This window comes from Chiloscyllium punctatum, chromosome 2 (assembly GCF_047496795.1).
Source record: "Chiloscyllium punctatum isolate Juve2018m chromosome 2, sChiPun1.3, whole genome shotgun sequence".
Classification (NCBI taxonomy): domain Eukaryota; kingdom Metazoa; phylum Chordata; class Chondrichthyes; order Orectolobiformes; family Hemiscylliidae; genus Chiloscyllium; species Chiloscyllium punctatum.
This window is the reverse complement of record NC_092740.1, coordinates 30,783,334-30,801,983: the sequence shown is the minus strand read 5'-3', so window position 1 is coordinate 30,801,983 and position 18,650 is coordinate 30,783,334. Positions and strand designations below refer to the sequence as shown.

General features: G+C 42.1%; 1 protein-coding gene across 19 annotated transcripts in view; it reads right to left on the bottom strand.

Moving 5' to 3' along the window:
- The window catches only part of LOC140495521 (teneurin-3), a 2,480,372-nt gene that overhangs the window by 375,750 nt on the left and 2,085,972 nt on the right, over positions 1-18,650 (bottom strand). The window lies entirely within an intron of this gene.

Below are 18,650 nucleotides of genomic sequence, written 5' to 3'. Positions count from 1 at the left end.
AAACTGACGGTGCAAGTGGGGACTTACATAACCATTGCTCTCTGATTGACATTTCTTAGAGGCATTAATGACATTCGCTGGTACTTGTCTTCTTATCACAGTTACCCTAAGTGGTTGTCTGACACAGATGGAGGACAGGGTCAATATGGAATTACAGCTTGAGGAGATGAAGTGAAAAAAAAATTGCTCCTATGTGGAAACAAAGAGTTCAATGTTTCCAAGCTATCAAATCAAGGGGAGGATGGAAATAAAACCATTATCACTCAGAGCCATGAGAATGTTAAGTATTTGGTTATGAAACAGAGTCAATCATATTACCTCAAGGGAATTAGATGGAACACCTAAAGAAGAAAAACATTGCAAGACAGGAGGCATGAGCTGGGACTGAGAACTGGAAAAGAATTGTTCGGATGTGGAATCTGCACAAATACAACCCTGAAGAGCTCAAAAACATCTTATGCTGTACAAAGATCCATGATTCTACCATCATTGACTATTTCTGAACTGCAGGACTGTTTCAGTTAAAGGCCAGAACATATTGCTTGTGAGTAAGAGATTCTATAAATACTAGATGACAGTCACTTGTCACTTTTTCATATCACAGAGTACCGAGATAGCAATGCAGCATCTCAGTCACAACACACACAAGACATGGTGGCTCAGTGGTTAGCACTGCTGCCTCACAGCACCAGGGACCTGGGTTTGATTCCTGCCTCAGACAACTGTCTGTGTGGAGATTGTATGTTCTCCCCATGTCCGGTGGGTTTCCTCCAGTTTCCTCCCACAATCCAAAGATGTGCAGGTCAGGTGAATTCATCATGTCAAATTGCCCATCCAGTTAGGTGCATTAGTCAGGGGTAAATATAGGGTAGGGGAATGAGTCTGAGTGTATGTACAGAGTATAAGAAGGCAGGTAAAGAGTTAAGCTCTGAGTTTTGTGAAACAAGAGTTTCAGCTGAGCATGACTCAGATCAGATAAGAATTTAAAGTTAACAATGGGGTGCTGGAGGCAAGGGTAATGGGTTAACAAGGTGGAAAAGCAGTCATTATATAAAGCCATTTAACAAATTTGGAAGCATTCAAGTATGCAAGGTCAGCTAACAAGGTGAAAAGTATCTATTGTATGAATCCAGTTAACAAGGTTAAGAACATTCATTGTATAATAGTAAAGGGCTTGGTCTCTGCCACTGATACTCGTTGATTGTAACGGTCACCTAATTAACATGCATGTTGCCCTATCTGGACGTGCCACCCTGTAAAATGACTATATAGTTCATTGAGGAACTGCTGTTCCAGAGAAGACCAAGAACTCATGTCTCTGTGTACATGGGCAATCATTCTCTCTTCCTCCTGGGCCCTGAATAAAGATGAAGGAGGTAAAACTATACTGTGTCTGAGCATTTTGCTTCGACTGGGTCAATAGGTCTGGGTGGGTTACCCTTCGAAGGGTCGGTGCGGACTTGTTAGCCCGTTTCCATACTGTAAGGAATCTAATCAAAGACAAAAACTGATTTGACACATCGCTTTATATGTTGACTTTGTCTCTGGGTAAAATATGCTGGCAGGTACTCCATCCAGTGTGAAAAAAGTGTTGTAAAACAGGCACTTGGCTGATACATTATGCAGTTGGAATCAAATATTTGCTACTACTCCACTCGGACAATAATGAACTACATCTATAAAAGCTGAGCAACAAAGGTATACATGAAGACAGGCCCAGTATTATGGCCAGAGCAATGCCAATGGGCACATATTTTAGCATCTTCTACATGCCAAAGAATAGGAAGCTTTGTGAGTAAATCCATTGAGTGTAATCCTTCAGTATGGTCAAAATTTATTAAAATATCTTCAGAAGCTATCATGTTACATACTAATATTTTACTTGTATTAAGAAAGAATGCCACACAATGCATCAAAACCTATTCTAAAACGGAATGATTTCAGAAACATAACAATCCCCCTTCTTCAAAGTGAATTGGTGAGAGAGAAGCTTCTTTATGATAACAGAGTTTTAACTTCAAAAATAAATCAAGGACCTTCCTATTTTTGGGTGAATAGATTTTTGAGGTATTATTCAAGGCTTCGAGCATTTGTACCGGTATTTATTTAAACACCAGACAAACACATTGTTGAGTGATGCTAAACTTTCCTCTTCACAGCTCAGCACCCAGATGATGTTCAACATGTGGGAGAGAACGGTTGAGATTTATAGTTGAGCAGGCAACTGGACCCATTTTGTTGATGCCAGCCCCTCGCCAAAACATTCAATAACTAAGACCTTGCTGTGCTTTCTCTTTACAGTCTACTTTCATGTTCTACTTCAATGACATACCTAATTTTCCCTTAAAAGAGGCAACAGTCCCTGCCGCTTTTATAACTAACAAGAAAAGCATTCCATTTTATTAATCTTCAATTGATGACAACTGGAGGAAATGCCTTCTCCGTTCAATCAATCAAAACCATTCATCATTTAAAAAAAACCCTGTTAAATCCAAGCGATATGAGCAAGGCCTGACATTTGATCCATCATCTGAGTTGAGTTAGCTGATCCGACCCAGGCGGCAGAAATGGTTTACAACGTGCTTCGCCAACCCTGGACTCAGGAACGTGAAAAATAAATAAATAAGTAATGATCTCTTCAGCCCCTAACGGGTTATCAATAACTGGTTGGGAGAAATGTGTGTGAGCGTGTTCCGAGCAGATGTGAAGATGACAGGATATGCCTTCGGTACAGTCCTCCCAGGTTGGCTAACCTTGTCAAAAGATCATGTGTGACGAATAGCTGCTCAGCAAGGTAAGAGAGCACGATTATTATCTCTGGAATTATAACCCCAATGAGAGCCAGTGGCCTCAGTTTTCCAAATGTAATCCTGACAGAAAGCCATTCATTTTAATGGCTTACCGTCGGAATAAGAATCGGAAATCCTCTGCCAGCATCTTTGTGCAAGAGGGCAGAAAATTTTGGGGGCTGGGGAATGAAATAGCAAATATGAAAAACGATCTCCTGGAAGTCAAGTACTCCAACATAAAACCCAGCTCTTAATAAGCAGCTCAAATAATTCCATTACACATTTATAATGAAGTGTTTATTTTAAAAGTCTTGTACTCTAACTCTGCAGATCATTAACTGAAGATGGATACAATAAAAGGGCACTGACTGACGCCAAGCGAGAGAGAGTCTCGAGCTGGGTAGCTCCTGGCCCCCCCAGGGGACGTTCTGGAGGAGTGCCCAAAAGCTTTACACTTACTTAGAGAAACAGGATCCCCTCAGCGGCGCTGACAAGAGCACAGACTGCACTGGTTAAAACTTAACAGCAAATCCCCAACCCCAAACACTGCAACACTCAGGCATACACACAGCAATGTTTTAACAAACTCAGGATGCCTTTCTGTCAATTTATAAAATTCAGAGTAAACAAAGGCTGGCAAGCACATTCCCAGACAGACAGAAATATCGATTTACACGGCCTGCACAACACTTTGATTCCTGATTATTTTTTAAGAGGGGAAAGATTTTATTCATGATTTTTCTTTTTAAGGTTCAAAATCATTTTCAATCCAACTGTGAGCAGTGATGGTATCACTTGGAGATCACATTGTGCACAAGAGTCAGGAAGGCATATATTTAAGTGGCCGAAATCACCGAGGTTAGTCTCGCGCCTTTTCAGTCAGACTGAGTGACTCCTCCATGCTGACTGTCCATAGACAGCTCTTTTGGATGCAAATATAACACAAAGAATGACATTTATTTAAGAGTGAGCGTCGAGGCAGCTCTGTGAGTCTGATGACAAAGCTTTTACCTGATGCCAGTAAAAGCTCGGTGGTAGCACTCAAACTCTTAGGGCTTTTAAATCTTGGCTGCTACCATCTGTCAGTACTGAGAGAGTGCCTCACTGTCTGCTGTGCCACCTATCACGGCCGGCTCGATAGTCTTACGGGGAATATGACTGGTTCAAGAAGCCTGCATTTATCCCTCACTAAAGAGCAGATTATTTGGTCGGTGACATGCTGCTATCTGTGGGATCTTCCCACACAATTTTAAGGGTTTTTTAAAATTCAATCTTGTTGCTATGGTTACGATATCAGAATAATGACTACACTCCAAAATGTACTGCACTGGCTGCAAAGGCCTTGGGCCGTCCTGACACCATGAAAGGTGCTATACGAATGCAAGATTTTTCTTTCCACCTTGCTGCTTTTCTGCAGAACTGCCTATCGTGTGTTCAGAGGGGGCAGGAGGGAGAAAGAGAGAGATAGAGAGTGCGAGAGAGATTTAGAGACACAGAGTGAGACAGACAGGGAGACAGAGACACATTATTAAATAGCACGATAGATAGATAAATAGAGACATGTAATTTAATAGAAAGTGAGATAGAGAAACAGATAGATGTAGGCACATTAGATAGATTGTGAGGTAGAGAGACAGATAGATAGATAGACAGATAGATAGATAGACAGATAGATAGATAGACAGATAGACAGATAGATAGACAGATAGATAGATAGACAGATAGACAGATAGACAGATAGACAGATAGATAGATAGACAGACAGATAGATAGATAGACAGATAGATAGATAGATAGACAGATAGACAGATAGACAGATAAATTAGACCATGTCAATGAATTATAGGAGTCAGAACAGGAAATGAATAGAATAGGATTGTGCCCGACAAGGGAAAAGGATTCCAAAGGTGTGTGTCATAATGGTAGTTGGGAAGAGGGGCGGAAAGAGACAATAAATGCTCATTGAGTCAACAGTGAATTGCTACAGCCTATCGGCACACATCAAGGTAAAATCAGAACTTGTGACAAGATTGAAAAATCAATACTATCAGGGGAAATGAAATCACGTAGTTGACAAGCATGTATCTGAATGCTTCAGTTAGCTACTGCCCTGAAGCATACTCTCAGTAACATGCACTTGGAAGATTTGAGCCTCAGTGTGGCAGCAAATAGAGCCACAACTACGAGTGGGCAGACTACAGTACATGTCGGCTAGAGAGAGAGTGTTTAGCTGCTCACAAGAAGAGAGTTCTGTTTCACAGAATCCCTACAGTTTGGAAGCAGGCCATTTGGCCTCTCAAGTCAGCATTGACCCTCCAACGAGCATAACATCCAGACCCAGCCTTCCTGTGCCCAACCTATCCCTGAAACTATTCTCTTATGCATTTGACTGTCACCTTTGATTTTCATTTTTGGGCCCTGTAATGAAATTTGAATGAAAAATCTTCAGAGTCGGGTGAAAGGGTTTCTCTCTCCACAGATGTTGCCAAACCTTCTGAAATTTCCAGCATTCTCTGTTATTACAGTTTGGTCAGTCAGGTCTGGTCAAAAGAGGATCGACTGACTCTCTTGGTGAAGAGTAAAGAATAAACTGGTCAGAGAATCAAGTGGAAACTGCTGCGAGTTTTCCACAGCCATCGACCTCCTTGAATGAACACTGCACGGAGGACCATCTAGCTGTGCAATCCTGCCTCGTGACCCATGGTACATTTACGAACTGAAACAGAGAACGTTTCAGTATGTTGCAGATGGCTCAAATGACTTCAAACGGACAATGCTTTCAAAAATGTTTGCCTTTGAGGATAAAACAAGGACAACTGAAGCTCAAACGTCTGTGGTCAAACTTTTGGAGGCTAGAAATGAACATTGACAGTGTTGCCAGCAAGTTCATAAGGGATTATGCCTCAGTTAAAACAACAGGCAGAGACTTCTGTTTCAAATCCATTAAAACATCCATGTGTTCTGCAAATACGGCACGAACATGGAGAATGGGAACAACAACATGTCAATGCAGCCACATTGAGGGAAATAACAGGAACAAAAGACAGGTTAACCTGTCCAAGGTCCATCCTTGACATAACAACAAACTCGCTCCTTGTATGAAGGCTAATCTTGGCCTTTGAAAAACCAAAGAACTGCAGATTGCAGGAAATCTGAAACAAAAATGCAAAGTGCTGGAAAATCTCAGCAGTCTGGCAGCATCTGTGGAGAGGTAAACAAGAGTACACGCTTCAGGTCCAGAGACACACCTTCATAAGAAGTCAGTTCTGATGCTGCCAGACCTGCTGAGTTTTCTTTTCAGCAGTTTCTGTTTTGCCAGTGGGACCTGATCTGAAAGGTCAGTCCGAATGTTACTGAAGGATGATGCAGACTCAAGGGGCAGTAGGCTGACCACTTACCACCAGTGTTCCTTTTGTTTAACATTTGCTGCTGTTTCTGACAGTGTGCAGTGGGCATGTCTTCACACCCAGGCAGTGCCATGAGAAACAAAGACTTCAACCGTGGCCCTAACCTGGGCAGAGCGCCTACTCTGTTGCAACTATGATGACTACTTAATGCAATCATTGCCACAGCAATCAACTTCAACACCTATTGAAAAGATCACTGATTGCTTTTAGATGCTTAGGTCTTAACGTTGACACCTATATTAAAACAAAAATTATCCATCCTAGAGTTATTGGCCTGATAGCCTGCAGAAACCAAGAATATTTCCTTCCTTATCAATATCTCCAGATATCTAGCCTTGCAGTTATCTAAATTAACATTCCTACCTTTGCCATCCAGGAAAATTTAGGCAATAATCCTATTTTTGCTGACATACGCTTTTGCTATTTTCACTGTTATTTGGAAAATACAGATTTATGCTCAAATGGGCTGACACCGAATGCTTCTTTGCAAACCAGAACTACTTTTCCATTCTGCTCCCTGCCTATCCTTCGATCCATGCCTGAAATGCACAGTTCACGATGGCCCAAGGGGTTTGTAACAGATGTATTCAAAGCTCACAGCACAAAGCACAATACTAAGCCACACATATCAGAAAGCTCTCAGGTCAGCTCTGACCAAACTCTGAGATGAACTACACACTGCCCTTTGCAATGGGCACTGGTAGAAGGGTACAAGATGACTCTAGTTAGTTTTGGCTTCCTCTGAGCCAGGAGAAAGAAAAATGCCCTCGTACCCATGTGCGTATGTTTGTGCCCAGACACATGGGTAAGGCATGTGTGCCAGGCTCTAGATTGTAGGGTTAGGTTGTTTGTAGTCCAATAGACTGCCATTATTCAGTGAGGAAATTTATTAATGAGGTTACACAGTGGAAGATGGGAACTCTCTAACTGGGCGTACAATCAAGCAAGCTGCTTTCTCAGGGAAGAATGGAGAATTGAAGCAGAAGACAGGCCAATCACAGTAAAAGCCAGGCAGTAACTAGCCCAGTCTTCGAGATGTGGAGGAGACAGGCAAGCGAGAGAAGTAAACACACAAACACAGCACCCATGTGAGCTCGCTGTTTAAGTTTCCCATCAGCCACCACACCCCTGCCCTGACTTCACCCTTTGATTTTTCATACCACACACACGCAGGAAACATACAAGTCGCTTTGTCTTGTTATGTACGTGCAGTAGAATTTCAGATGGGGCCTGAAAACTCCCTCTTCTGGTGTCAGGAAATCTCGTCAGCTTTTGATTAATGACAATTCAGCTGGTTAGCGGAAGAAAGCTGCGAGGGAGACAGCAATCAGTAATGTTTGACAGACCCTATCCTGTGATAAAGAGAGCTCTCAGGCTGTCACAGAATAACCAAATGGCTTTTCCCACCCAAACCAAGGTCACAGACTCCACTTGTGATGACTGTGCTCAACAGGAGCGATGATTTTAAATGCTTTCCCAGCACCAGACTTCAACCTTATCATTAATCCAAATGGTTTTGTTTAAATAAGTCTGCCTTTCGTTTATCCCCAAACAAAAGATTGCTGTAATTATTATTATTATTTTAAGAGGTTTTTCTTCTCCCAGACAACTCCCTCATCCTGCATCAGTACAGCTCTCCCTCAATATAAATAAATTGATTTTTAAAATCCCTTTCTGATTGGGTGGTGAGTTAGGATAATAGTCGCGAGCAAGTGAGAGAGACACTTTTGATGCAACTACTAATGCATCATTTGTGCACCAAAGCCTAATGAGTGATTAAGCACGAAAATAGAAAGTTGCTCGTTTGAGATTTTCAATCAATAGAATCACTGAATTCAAACTTTAAAAATGTTATTTTATTGCAGTATTTTGTCTTTGAGAATGATGTAAAATATATATCCGTCAGGATCTGAGCACATGATCTAAACTGTTTAGTTTAAACCCTAAGGAGACACTGGATGACTTTCATTAAGTCCATAAGAACAAGGAGCAGGAGGAGGTAATTCAGTCATCTGAGCTTGCTCCACCAATCTGATCTCAAATTGGCCTCAACTCCACTTTCCTGCCCACTCTCCATAACCCATTAAAGATCAAAAATCAGTTTGTCGCTTCCGTAAAATTTATTCAATGTCATAGCATCTACCTTACTCTGGGGTAGTGAATTACACAGATTTGTGACCCTTAGAGAGAAGCAATTTCTTCTCATCTCTGATTTAAATCTGCTAGCCAGTACTTTCAAACCATGATCTCTCGTTCTAGATTGCCCCTGCCCCCTTTCAATCCCTTCAACATCTTGTGTACCTCAATCAGATCTCCTCTCATTCTTCTCAACTGCACAATGTCACTTATTCACATTAATTAATTAAAACCAGTTTAAAGTTAATTCTCATAATACCTTATCCCAGACATTAAACATCATGCAACATCCCACTCAACTTTTTTGCTAGTTCTTAAGGTCCACCAGCAAAAGAGGAGGGGGTTCGTGATCCGTATTCTCACGAACCTGTCTTCAAAAACCTTCTTCAGTGAGTTCCAACTTCTTCTCCATAGATTTGAAAAATCTCTCCTTTTCAGGTGTATGTCCATTTTGAAAGTTACTAATGAACCCATTCACTCCAGCTTTTTAAATTGTGCAGAATTTAGAGAGTCATTAAGATATACAGCATGTAAATAAACCTTTTAGTCCAACTCGTTCACGCAGATCAGAAATCCTAAACTAATCTAGTCCCATTTGCCAGCATTTAGCTCATGTTCCTCTAAACCCTTCCTATTCATATACCCATCCATGTGCCTTTTAAATGTTGGAACTGTACCAGCCTCCACCCCTTCCTCTGGCAGCTCATTCCAGACACACACCACCCTCTGCATGAAAAAGTTGCCCCTTAGGTCTCTTTTATATCTTTCCCTTTCACCTTAAACCTATGCCCTCTAGTTTTACCTGCCCCACTCCAGAGAAAAGATCTTGGCTGCTCACGCTACCCATGCCCCTCGTGATTTTATAAAACTTTATTATGTCATCCCTCAGTCTCCGATGCTCCAGGCAAAATAGCCCCATCGTATTTAGCCTCTCCCGATAGCTCTAACCCTCCAACCCTGGCAACATTATTGTCAATCTTTTCTGAACTGTTTCAAGTTTTACAACATCCTTCCTACAGCAGGGAGACTAGAATTGCATACAATATTCCAATAGTAGCCTAATCAATGTCCACAACATAACCTCCCAATTCCTATACACAATGCACTGACCAATAAAGACAATCATACCAAAAATCATCTTCACTATTCTGTCTACCTGGGATTCCAATTTCAAGGAACTATGAACCAGCACTGCAAATACTGCCCAGGACCGAATCATGAAGTATACCAGTGCTGCCCTGACTTGCCTTCCCAAAATGCAGCACGTCACATTTACCTAAATTAAACTCTCATTGCCACGCCTCAACCCATCTGAAGAGGCGACTTGAGGGGCTGAGTGGCCTGCTTCCACATTGTAGGGATTCTGTGATTCTTCAAATTCTGCTGTGGTGCTTTTCAGACTGAGAAGAGGAAGATGATAACAGTAGGGCACTCCCACAATACACAGACTGAAGTGTCAACTGAGATTTTACACTCAAATCTCTAGAGTAGGACTTGAACACAGCCTTCTGAATCAGGCGCATGCTTGAATCCAACTGAGTCATGGCTGATGCCTGGCGAGGTCAGTCCAAAGAGTCATCTTGGAAATATTCACCTCCTTTTTGGGGTGAATATTCATTGTAATTATCATTTTTAATCCACTGTGCAGAGGACAGATTCAGAGAAGCAGCAGAGGCTGCCTTTGCTGATCCTACGCGCTGTTCTTTTGAGTGACAATCAATTTCTGCTGACCTTTTCCTGAACAGAGTACGTTTTTTTTAATGTACACTTTCTGATCCCAGTGCAGCTATTTCCTGCAGCGGTGAAGAGTTGGATTGATGCTGGGAAATGAGAATCAGGGAGCCTCCTGGGGACCTGTCTCGGTAGGTTACCAGCCACTTCAGAAAGAGTGAAAACAAAAACTGATCAGTGTTGGAAACTGATGGAATCAGTCTCTGCTGGCTGTTCACCGCAGCACAGAACCCACGTCCCAGGTCTGAAACCCACCCTGTATGGGAAATAGCTGTTGTCCTGTGATTTTCCCTGAATTGATCAGGTCGTGTCCAGGAGGCAGGCTGGCCATCCAGTTAAGGATGGAAGCCCAGTCCAAAATCAACAACAACTTATATCTACATAGCATCTTTCATGTACAGTTCCAAGGAACTTCAGAGGGGCATTCTAAAACAAAGCATAACATCAAGTCATGCAAGGAACAGTTATAATAGGGAATGCATAAACTCGCAGATTTAGATGAGCTCAGTTAACTTGGAGGATTATAGAGTTGGAGCAGACTACAGAGATATGGATGGAAGAGACCATTAGGGGACTTGAAAAGAAATATAGAAAGGTTAAAATTTCGATACAAGGACCACACAGTTCACTGAGCACAGGGGTGACTTGCAAAAAAAGCAGTCTAGGCCTCAATTCAGCATCTCATCCAAACAGTGGCATCTACAACAGTGGCATCTATGAGGCACTTTGATCTTTCACTTCAGTCCTGGAGTGCGGCTTGTACTCTCAACTTTCTGGCACAGAAGAAAGACAGCGACCACATCAGCCATGGATAACATGAAGTGACAAAGCTTTGCAATGCACGCAAACCTCAATCAGCAGATACTAACAGATCTCAGTTTTTCTGACTCAGACTTAATGCACAGTAAAAACAATGGTGCTATGAATGGTGCAGATTGCAGATCTTGGAGGTACAGAGGGATCTGGGTGTCCTGGTATACTGAAACACAATAAGTTGGTCAGCAGGTACAGCAAGTGATGAGGAAGGCAAGAGGAATGTTGTTGTTCATTGCACGTAGAATGGCATATCAAAGTAGGAAAGCTTTGCTCCAGTTCTACAAGGTATTGGCTTGACCACATCTCGAGTTGTGTACATAGTTTTGATCTCCTTATTTAAGAATGGATATAAATAAATACATTAGAAGCAGTTCAGAGAAGGTTCACTTGATGGATGCCTGGGATGGGGAGGGGAGTCATCTTGGCGAGACAGGCTGGGCCCACACCCACTAGAGTTCAGAAGATAGAGATCTGATCTGAATGAAATATAAGAAATACTGAGGGGACTTCACTGAGGGAATATTGAAAGGATGTTTCCTCTTGTGGGGATGACTAGAACTGAGGCACACAGTTTAAAACTAAGAAGTCAGGCATTTGAAACATAAATGAAGAGAAATGTTGTCTATCAAAGTGTTGGGAGTCTTTCAAACTCTCTGCCCAGTGAAGGGGTTATTACATATTTTTAAGGCAGAGGTAGATGGATTCCTGATGCATAAGCAAGTATTGGGGAAGACAGGAGATTGGTGAAGCCTCAATCAGGTCTTACCTTTTTAAATCATGGAGTAGGCTCAACGGGCCTGAATGGCCTTCTCTGCTAATTGATAAATTCTTATGTATCCAAGGCTCTAGTGCCATAGGTAGGATATATTGGCACCAGCGGCATGGTGATTCAGTGATTAGCACCACTGTCTCACATCGACAGGGACCCAGGTTCAATTCCAGCCTCAGATGATCTGTGTGGAGTTTACACATTCTCCCCATGTCTGTATTGGTCTTCTCTGGGTGCTCTGGTTTCCTCCTGCGGTCCAAACATGTGGAGGTTAGTTGGATTGGCCTTGGGAAATGCAGGGATATGGGGTGAGTCTGGGTGGGAACAGAAAGTTGGTGTGGACTTGATAGGCCGAATTGCCTGTTTCCACACTGTAGGGATTCAATGAAATACTAGGAGAGTATGAGGGTTGTGTTTTTTTTAATCCAGCCAAATGCCCTCTGTTTACCTCGTCAGAAATTACTCCCTCTTTGTGAACCTGGGAACAGAGTCCCATGATAATATTGATTTATTCATTCCACAGTTGGGAACCAGGAGTCATTTTGAAATGCAGGGAGTTGGTGCACGAACATCACCAATCCTCGCTGGCATTCCCACACGATATCGAAAAGAAAACAGCTTTGCTCGGAGTCTCATGCCCTGACAGATATGCTGATGTCTGCAGAGTGAGGAATGACCCTGATCTGAATAATTCATCAAGAGTTAGGAAATGTACAAATATTGCAGGTGATGTTTGTGAGAATAACTGAAGTCGAAGTTCATGTAATCACAAGCTGTCAGGTTCCCTTTCTTCAGATGGAGTGAAGAAACAAACTGCTCACCACTGAATAATCACAGTAATGATTCTCACAGTGACCTTACTGGAGTAAATTTTCACATGTGTTGCCAAACCTCTGGTACCTCATCCAATGATGACCTACAGCAATGGCTTTAGATGGCAATTGTGCGCTAAGTCTGGTGTCCCCCCCCCCCCGCCGCTACACACACACAAACACACACACACACACACACACACATGCGAACAGCTACTATCCTGAAAGATTTCTCTTCAGAACTGCCTTTCTAAATTTCTCCTTGTACATTAGCCCCATGGAAAACTCAGGCTCCCAAACTGGGAGGTTGACTGAGCCATTTAGCATGCTGAAAAATTACATAAGTCGTCCCAAGTGTGAGTTATGCTCCCAATAGAAAGTCATCAGGGATTCATACAATGCATTCACACTAGTCAGCTGCCAATCCTTTGGCACTGTGCCATGCAGCACTAACAGGCAACCTCTGTCAATGTAAGACCATCAAACTGACTCAATAAGAGTTGAGTTGAGTTGATGGATGAACTGGTAAACTGCACAAGTGGAGTAGCTCCCTGGTATTTTGAAAAGTGAGAGAGCAGTGTGTACGTCACAAAATAATCCAGGCTTCCAAATTGCATATATTTGTCAGTAACCCTACCCTTTATCCTCAGTGGGGACATGTGTCATGCAGAATGTTACTCAACAACATGGGCTTCCAGTTATAAGGTTTGGTGCTTGTTCAGTGCTGATGTAGATGACCTTAGTGGGTCTGTGACTTTATATCCTCATGGTGGGAAAAGGGCAACTGGCGCAAGATATATCAACAGTAGAGAAAGTCATGATCACTTTTGACTGTGATTTCCCCAAATCAACCCCTATTCCCACAGCCTGTCCATCTCGCCCCCATAATACAACTTTCCCTGTGAAGATTAGCCATTGGCTTATGGGGTTGGAGGGAAGGCACATATAGAGCTGTGCCGCACTAAGTGTTATAATGTCCAGAAGATGGTGGTCAGGGCAAGGAAACTGGACGGAAAACAGTTCAAGTCATACAAAAGAATGGCTGGAACAACGAAAGCAAAATAAAAGACTGGAAAAATAAAAACTGGAGTTGCTTGAGCAAAGTAAAATGGTCAAGATGGTGAGCAGAAATATGTTGGGGAGGAAGGGTGATAATGATTGGTCAGGGTCCACAATCCCAACTGCTACCAAGTGACCAAATGCTCAGTTATGAAACAGGTTGAATGGTCTCTGGACAGTCACAGTCTTACCACAGGCACAATGACTGACTGCGTGAATGAGAGAGCCAATGTCTACAGTGCAAAGCCAGAACGGCAGCCCAATATTACTCTGAAGAGGGAATGGAGTGGAAGAGAGGTTGTAAGCGAGAGATGCAGCCCTTGGATTTTGCGTCAACTTGCACATTCCTACATGGTTCATAAAGTGCTAATATGAAAAGGTCAAAATACAGTAACTGTTCTGCTCCATTAAGCTGCTCTTTATGGCATCTGAATCATCCACATGATGTAATAGAGTGAAATCAGTGCCAGAATTCAAACGCACTCAAAGAGAACTATTTCAAACATTTAACAAAGAAATCTGCCCCAGATCTTCCCACTATACTGCCATTCACAAGACAACATGAACAAGCAGGATCAGTCTTCTCACAGCTAAAATTAACATTCTTCCCTGTTAATGCGATTGACATGATTCAAAAAGGTCACCAAGTTGATGCTTTGTTGAGGCAGACACTGCACTAAAGAATGCTTATCTAATATAGATCTGCAAAATCAGGTATCTAATCCATTCATTGCCAGTGGCAAAATGTCTTCTTAACTGTCTTCAGGTGGCTTTGCAAAAAGATAAGAAAGCTTTGCATTTATATTGCACCTTTTATAACCTCCCAGCATTTTATGTCAATTAAATACTTATGAAATATTGTCACTATTATTGAAAACATTGCAGTCAATTTATCCATATCAGGATCTCACAGTCAACAATGCAGTAGTGCTAGTGGCTGAGAGTTAAATCTAAGCTAGATGGGCACTATCTGAAGGTATGGAGACAACTTCCATATACATACTAATGACAGATAGCCCTCCCCTGCCATCATCCTCTTTAGATATCCCCTTGCCTACTCCAGTTCTTCTGCATTGTTAGTCAGTTAAGCTGACATCCGATGCATCACAACGTCAGTCACAGCTCCACACTGGGGAGACCCAAGCCATTGGCTCTTCAGTCTGCCATAATCTCCACGCTGTTAGTGTTAATTCCATCCCCCTCTATCCTCCAACACCCCTCACCTAACACAGCCACTTTTTCACACTGACCTGAATTATCAGTAACCTAGCTGCTACATTCCTGACTTGAGCTCCTGACCTCCAAAATCATCCCCAACTTTTCTACAGCCCCTTATGCAGTTCCACCAATGACAAACGTCTTCCGCTATCTCAGCCCAAACTCTGGAATTTCCTCTGTAGACCTGTACACTTTGTTCACTTCCTTATAACCTACTTTTTGTCTGATTCTGTTTCTCTGACAAGTTTTAGAAATGTATCTTTACTTAGCTAAGATTGACATCAACAGGCAGAAAACTGGAGGCTCCTTATAACATTGAAGCATAAAACCCAGTAACTACCTTCAAAGACCAACCAACAATAGTGACGTTTTGAGCTCTCTGCCCATGGGCCTTTCAATCCAGGTAAATTATGGGAGACTGAGCTACGTTCAGATTTTCAATCTGCAAACTGTACTGAAACACCAACTCTTCCCCGCCTGCACAACAGCTTGGTTTGAGAAGTCTGCCTGGGAGGCTGGCTTTCTGCAAGCAATTATGGCACATGAAGGATTAATCTGGCACCTGTTGAAACCTCAGCATTTTCCCAAACACCGTCAGATTGGTATGTCTCACAATACTTCCTCTGGTGGCTCAATCTGGCATTGGGAGGGACTGCGTGAGCAAACATGGGCTCGGTTCAAGAGGTGCCTTTGCTATTCATTGATCTGAGCTGCATCAAAAATGAAAGAATGCATTCATAGGAGTTACTTATTTCAAGTGGATGGCAGACAGGAGTTACACTCACAATAGAGTCATACAGCACAGAAATAGGTCCTTCGGCCCATCATGTCCATGGTCAATGAAAACCAAATCATACTACCTGTAATCCCTTTTCCTTTTCTTGGTCCACAGCCGACTATGCCCTGGTTTTTTAAGTGCTCCTCCAGATGATTCTTAAATGTTGTGAGAATACCTGCCTCCACCACACTCTCAGGCTGCATGATCCATATTTCTACCTCTCTCTGGCAACATAACCAAATCAGCACAAGCAGAGAATTGGGTTGTAAACCAATGAGAGGTCATTGAGCAATGGAATTGAGATTCTGTGCATCTGTGTGTGTGCATGTGCATGGGGCTATGATGCAAACACACACAATGGATATTGAAAGAAATGGTATAAAAGTTGATACCCACCTATCACTCAATTACTTTGGATCAGTAAATGAACTTATTTGTCACGTTTAGTAAAGCAAATGAAAACTTGAGTAGGCTGATGTGGTCCTTCCCATGATGGATTCAGAGGTGGCACAGATTTGTAGAAATGGAGGAGCTACTGACTCAGATTTACATGATCAAATCTTACCTCAAGTCAACAGAGCTGACTAAGTCAATGGTAGCAATATGTGTAACCCTTTCCATTTTGTCACCAACTTGTAGTCCCTCGAGTGAAATAAAAAAATGCTGGGGAAAGCTATGTTTTTGATCAAGCGACTGAAGAAAACTAAAGTTAATTGGAAAGGGAAAGGGAGAGTTAGCAGAGGAAGTGGGTCATGTAGACTCAGAAGGCTTTAGGAGCTTCACAGATGGAGTAGCATCGCTTCACACAGAAGCAGTACTGTCCTGGCACCGGCTCATCAATGTATACACACGGACACAGCTGCATTCCCATGAGGAGCTGTTCCTGGCCACGTGGATGTGTGTCAGGGAAAATGAAAGCTAACTCTGTTTCTTCTCCAACAGGAATTGTTGTCACTTGGTTGATGTATCAATCTTGTTCCCTCCACACAATTGTTATTCTTTGGAGCTAGCATGTGTTGTATCACAAAGTCTCTGGCATACTTGTACAATACAACCCATGCAATTTGTCAGAGTGACAGAAGCAATCCAATAACTAAGTTCTGCCAAGAGTAACTGTACAGCTGCTAAACCTTTGGACTTGTTCAGAAGGCACTAAGTCACAGTTAAAAGATTTGGTGATACAGTATCCACTAACCGTATCAGCACAATCATGATTTGACCAGAAGCAAGTAATTGGGGAATTTGAAGTCCATGAGTTATGTAGAAAACCACTCAAGGTCATGTTTTCCACAGTCTTTCCCACTGGTTCAAGAATCAAAGTGCTTGGGTCAGATCAATCCGTGAAACTGGTCAAGTCCCAGGTCAGAGTGTGACACTTTTTTTGATTGATGTTCAGATTCAGGAAGACTTTTCAAATCATACTCATATTCATAAACACAAAATTTAGGGATATTTGAAAATATTTTGACAGTAAAACACAGTATGAAGAAACTTACTTGTGTAAACCAGTGAAATTACTAGTTGGTTTAGCAGAGATTTTGAAAAGTTCTTTTTAGTGATTTTAAATCAATTTCCTTAGTCATGGAAGCACTCTAATTAAAATGTTTTATTGTGATGACAACCTCTTTTACACCAGGCACCCACTCTTCTACACAAAACCAAAACTTTTAAAGGAAGAGAAACAAAAATCACAATCTACTAGCCTGTCCTATCACGTGGGTTCACTTAAAAAGTTACATCAGTTATTATGTCAATAAATCTTACGGTAAACTTGATTGGTCACTGAAGCAGTGCAATTTTGATTACATTTTGGGTTCAATTTTTCAACTGCTCCTAAAGTGGAGATAGTACCACGTGGTCTTTTTAAGTGAATGGCTTTTATTTCTCTATAACCTGTCCGTGGGTAAATTTTGTTTTCATTGTCTCCTTTCCAGGTCCATCCAGCCTGCACACTTTTCCCTCTCGAGGTCGGGAGCTGCACAACCAACTTTCTCCCCATGACTTCTGCCACTCCCCAGTAGGGGGAGCTTAAGTATAAGTCCCACCAGATGGAACCGCATTCAATGTTTGCTCTCTGCTGAACAATGCCTCTTTCTCGTCCTTGGGTGCTGCCCCATACATAGTTGCTAACTCTCCACCTGGAATCAACGCTGGATCTGTAGTTCATTAAGCCCTTGGCTTTCTAAGTCCCTGTATAAATTTACAGAACTATATATACACACACACACATATATACACACACACACGCAGGCGTATTAGAGGATATAACTGTAGAAACAAAATAAGCAACCTTTATCATCCGGAGCATTACTACCTGGTAGATTCAGAGTTTGGATAGATTTAAGAGATAAAAGTGGTTAGGCAGGCAGTGGCTAAGTGGAAGCAACAATGTAAAAACAGTGATACATATTCATGTTTAACACATGAAAGCACAAAATGTAGTAACAATCATAACCTCTTTAAAAAGGTTAGAAAGGTTGATCATGAACTTCTGAGGGGGCGAGGTGACTACTTTGCTATCAACCAGTTTCTAAATAAAAGCCTGCTTACTGGCAATAGAAATATTTCACCTACTCTGCTCAACTTGGCAAAAAAGTAGGTTAACAAAATAATACCATCTTTGCCCTTATGTGGACTTCGCCACAAAGTGGCAAAGCTGACGATTCTACAATCAGTCCCCCCCCCCCCATACATTCCACTGTCATAGCTTCACGAACAATTGTAACACAAATTAACTGCGCTCACACCTCAGTAGCCAGCCACAGATGCTAAGAGCTGACCAGCTCCGTTTCTCACTTTATTAAGTTGAGCTGTTTTGAAAGCGATCAATAGTCATTAAAGTTCAATCGGTTTTAAAAGAAACCCAAAACAACTCTCCCCACACCCATCAGGCTGCAGCACAGATTGCAAGTGCCTCTCCGGGAGCTCCACTTCATCACCGTGCAATCCTGCAGCTGGATATGGAGCACACATTAACATCAACGGGAAGGTGGTTCCTCTGTCTTAGCTGTTTGAGGACACTGGCTGGAATCGAAATAAGATTTCACATCACTTTCAAAACACAGAATTGGCTAATTTCGAAAGCAAATCACACAGACGGAGCCAACTTCTCTGAAAGCAATTCGGAAGCGAGCT